This window comes from Oculina patagonica, chromosome 5 (genome assembly GCF_052425735.1).
Source record: "Oculina patagonica isolate OP01 chromosome 5, crgOcupat, whole genome shotgun sequence".
NCBI classification, from domain to species: domain Eukaryota; kingdom Metazoa; phylum Cnidaria; class Anthozoa; order Scleractinia; family Oculinidae; genus Oculina; species Oculina patagonica.
The window spans coordinates 3878298-3883190 of NC_135762.1; positions in this window are offsets into that span (position 1 = coordinate 3878298).

The window sequence follows — 4893 nt, forward strand, 5'->3', positions numbered from 1 at the left end:
CAGTAGAATTAAAACTGATTCGTTACTGGTTTTTGTTCTGTTAAGATCAATCGAATGTTTTCTTAAATCGTTGCAGCATCTATCGATCTACAGACAAGATTTAGAGTTCGCCACTTCATAAAATTCTGAAATCAAAATTCACTAGGCCTGCTAAATTTTCGTTGTCATTAGGCGAAAGATAAACTAAAAATATATATTTTTGCAAATTTCCAGTTCGATTGTGTCTTTCGTTTTTAAAACAGAGCATTTTGAATATTTGAGTTCTCCGTCGTATGTGACATCAAGCTGAGTGCCGTGACAAAGCTGTTTTGTTAAAAAAATACCTTTCCTTTCCATTTTGTGCAGACTGATCATTTCAGATATAATAAGTGGTGGTTATGTGAAAGTGTACTAGGTCTTAAGCCAAGGATAGCCGCGTGGCAAAAGATCTGAAAGAATAAAGAGTCGCTGTGAACAAATCAGTCTATCTTCGTCAGGAGGCCTCAAAAACTCGACAATATATTTCTGTTCAGTAGAAAGGAGCGCAAAGTAGACAGTCTAAGAAACTGAGATTTGCATAACGTTTCATTTTGATCTCTGTTCTATAAATCCACAATAAATATGTGGAAATAAGACTTAAATGATAATAATGAGAATAACAGTGCTTTTGACACCCCATTTCTGTTTACTCGAACTGATGCGCAAAGAAGTCTAAGAAACTGAGCCTTTTTGGTTTAAATAAAGTTTTCATTTTGATCCCTGTTATACAAATCCTCAATCCAATATGTCGAAATAAGACTTATATGCTTCAATCAAGACCATCAATCGTGCAGACCCTGCAGACCAAATTTCTGTAGATGGTTTTACCACTCATCATTGCACAAAGATATATCCCATATGCTCCTTGAGAATTTAATTCAAATTTTCTGTTGAGCATCCCCATCCTGTTCATATGAGGCCTGGGGGAGGGATGACTTGATATAATCTCCGGTAGGAAGGTGCGGCCCCGCTAGGGCTTTCCACAAGTTGTTCGGCAACTTTTTGGCAACTTTTCGTATTTCGAGCAACTTTTTCCCCGTCGAGCAACCTTTTTCTAGACCGAAGATTTCCGAAAATTATTCGAGTGTTGTTCGAAGGCAGTGCGAACGTTTCCGAAAAATAACCGAAGTTTGCCGAACATTTTCGAGGAACATCCGAAAACGTTTCAAGTAATAGATCAAAAACGAGTGCGAGTTTTTCATCAGGGGTTCCAAACACCGAGAAAGAGATGAAAGCAGGACGCCGTAGGCGGAGTGCTTTTATTGTTTCGATGATGAAAAACGATATATGGCTTCTCAAACTTGTGTGGGAATTTAGTAGAACTGTTTGAGAACAATAGTTCGTTATAAGGCGCGCTCAGTGGGCGATTGTTCAGATTGTTTGTTTGTTAATTATTCAGTTGGTAAAGGAAATGAATATTTAATATGCGGCGATAATGGTGAGTAAAATTCTACCAGGTAGAATTTTTTTAAAGAAATTTACATAACCCTGCGTGGTGGAGTTCGTGTCCGGATCAGGACGATTTTGCGTTCCCAAAACGCCTTCCGAGGAAAAGGTTTCGGTGAATGACGCGTTTCGGTTTCAACTGAGGGCAAGATTTCCGCAGAGTACCCTACATTAACTATGCATACAATTTTGTAACTTTTGTTCTGTTCATGACTGCCGTTCGTGTGTGAAGGATTATATGGAATATTTGTATGCATAATTAATGTAGGGTGCTCTGCGGAAATCTTTCCCAACTGAGTACAGCGACGAGTGGGCTGTGAAGATTTTTGTCAAATGGCCGAGGTTAAGAGAGGTTAAAGATCCGGTAAGTTCGAGTTCGATAAACTGCCCGTAGGCATTAACAGCTTCAATAAGGTTTTAAATGAAATTTGCGTAGCGGCAGGCTTTCGTTGCAAACTGCTCATAGTATGTGTTTCTTGTGTTTTCCCGTTCAGTGCTGTGATTAAAGATAAATTGATACTCGTAAAACATTTTGTTTTAAAGAAAGGAAAATTTCAAAACTGTACGTAACGGTGTCTGAGGAGGCATGAGAAGGAGTAACATAACTAAATTCAAAAAACAATAGGATTGACAAATGACGAAAAACAGATGATGAAAAGAAAAAAATAAATAAAAAAAAATACAATGAAATAACAATTTGCACATAACAAAATGTGCAAACTAGTAAAGATAAAGATTTTCGCTGCCTACATTTTCATTCAGGGCAGGTTTTAAATCTCTTATCAGTAAAGTCTCCTTTATTTTGTAATATGTTTATCTGACCGTCCCCTTGCTAATATGTCAAAGTGTCAAATGCGAAAACAACGAAAAGTTAGCGTACGGATGAGGTTTATCTTGTATTTTCTGGGTGTGAAGAAGTCCCATTTCGTGTACAGGCCGGTGAAAGTCTTCTTTCGGTAAATAGATGTTGAGAAAGCGAGTAACATGTTGCTGTGTTGTTGTTGTAATTAATGAGTCAAGCAGGAAATATGCGGCAATTAGCATACAGACTGATTAAAATCCGAATAAAAACCCCGTTCAAGACAAAAAAGCCTAAAAACCATACCCCATCGAGCCGCACATCCCTGTTAAGCCCTTATAAGGGAGTGCCCCACCCTGGGATATGGGAGCCTTTCTATTTTTGTAACCGGAGAAGGAAAAACCGCTAGCGAAGCGAGCGCTGGCTCGTGGAGATGGTGGATGGGGGACGTTGTACTCGCGCGACTTGCACGACACTGGCGCTCACTTTTAGTTTCCTCGCGGTTCTTTTCGCGCAATAGACGATCTGAGAGGATAGAGTCGCTTTGAACGTAACATTCTGCAGGAGAAATAAAAAAACCCGACGCCATATTTCTGTTCACTTGAAAGAAGTGCAAAGTACTCTAGGAAACTGAGCCTTTTTGGCCTCGAATTAAGTTTTTATTTTGATCTTTGTCCTACAAATCTTGAAATTCAATGTACGACAACAAAGATTATATGTTTTAAATCAAGACCTTTCATGGTGCATACTAGATTTCTCACTGCACAAAGATATATCCCATGGCTTTTATGTGCACGTCTCCGTGGTCTGGTGAGAGAGTAGCTTCGTTGCCACACGTGTTAGAGTCATCGTGTAACCCTCCTGTACCAAACCCGATCCTTGAGTCACACGTTGTGCAGTCGTTCTGATTGTTGGCGATGATACCAATTCTTGCTTTGGATTGATCTTCCTCGTCACCGATAGCATTGAACCCTTCTTTGTTGCAGTGTAACTGCAAGGAAGCTTGTGAGCCAATCAGCGTCTTCCACGTGTTACGACCCAGTGCAGTGGCGCGGTATTGCCCGTCAGCGATCAGTGAGTACAGAGAATTGTCCGACTTGTTGATGGCCATGAAGTTGATCTGCTGGCCGATCTTCATACCGAGGCAAATCTTGGTGAAGGGCGTGTTCCAGTAGGTCGGTAATTTTGTTTCCTGCAGGTCCAACCCAGTCAGCCCTCCAAGGATGTTGAATGTTTCCTGGTCGCTCCAGAGTTTAGAATCGTAGTGAAACGTTTTCTAGATCATTAAGAAACGAAAAAGTTGTGTTTATAAAGAAATACAAAAATAACAAAGCATATAACTGTGTGATTACCTTTGTTCCATCGATCTTCATGACCAGCGTCCATCCACCTTCTCCGCATGCTCCAAGCTGAGTCAAGTGACAGTACACGGGGATCTTAGCAAACCCTACTCTCAGTGGGTAGGCTTTGTTTACCTTGCAGCTGATAAACAAATGAATAATATTAAACTTAACGTGACTGTTTTTATCTACTACTCGCTCAATTTCAAAATAGAAATGAGGGTCGCCAAGCTCGTTTTAGAGTTATACTATTATTGCAGTATCAACTGATAAACAGTGGTAGTACTGATCCATCACGGTTTAAGGTGGCTCGACCCAGTTTTTTTCTAGCGATACCTATCAACTTTAAAACCCTCATTCTTAAAGGGATTGATGTCAATGAGATATCCACTATATCACATGGATTACACATAGACTGAACTGCAATATGATATAAATTTTTGGGAGATCGGAATGAATATCACGTGACAATGACGTCACACAGGTTTTTGCTCTGAATCGAATTTTAGCCCGTAACCGCATTTTCTCTCGAGATCCTCCACACTACGTATACCTTGGGTATTTGCCTTCAGCTCTGCGGAGTTTCATCGAAATCTACAAGAGGAATTTTGAAATATCTTGGAATTTCTTTTTAGATGGTATAATTTATGCGTAAAATATAGACAAGACTTCATATAAAGAAATTTGCTTCTTTTTTTATGTTTAATGAGAGGCTTTAGTCCTCAATCCTTTTAAAAATGTCCCATATCCGATATCCAAACCGTAAGAAGTAGGTAGACTTGTGCGATTTCGAAAAATATGGAATATATGAATCATAGTGAAGCTCAATGTTTAGCTCTATTTACCAATTTTACGCCTACTTTCGCAAAAAAAGCGATTATTTCAAAACTCGTCGATGAATTTTCTCCAAAAATTTTCAGGGTGGCAATTGATCAGTACATTAAACAATCCCTGAATTTCATGCTCATTGAAAACTTCTAAGGTTGTCTAACATAAACGCAAAATTGAGTAAATATTGCAGCGATCTCGTAGTTTTGAATAATTTTGTGCTCTGGGATTTCCTATTGTTTCGAGTTGAACACAACATCGAATTCCTGTGCACCACGCGTGAAATGACAACGCTTGGCCACCTTCCGAAAGCTTACCGAAATCTTTCCGAAATATGGTCCGTTTTTAAGAAAACAATGGGAAAAAAATTGTCATGCAATAACTTTTCTTGTGTGGTCGACGTCTTGGCTGTGTTGAAAGTTAAAAATGCCAGGAGCAAGAAATACAAAACAAAAAAAGGCC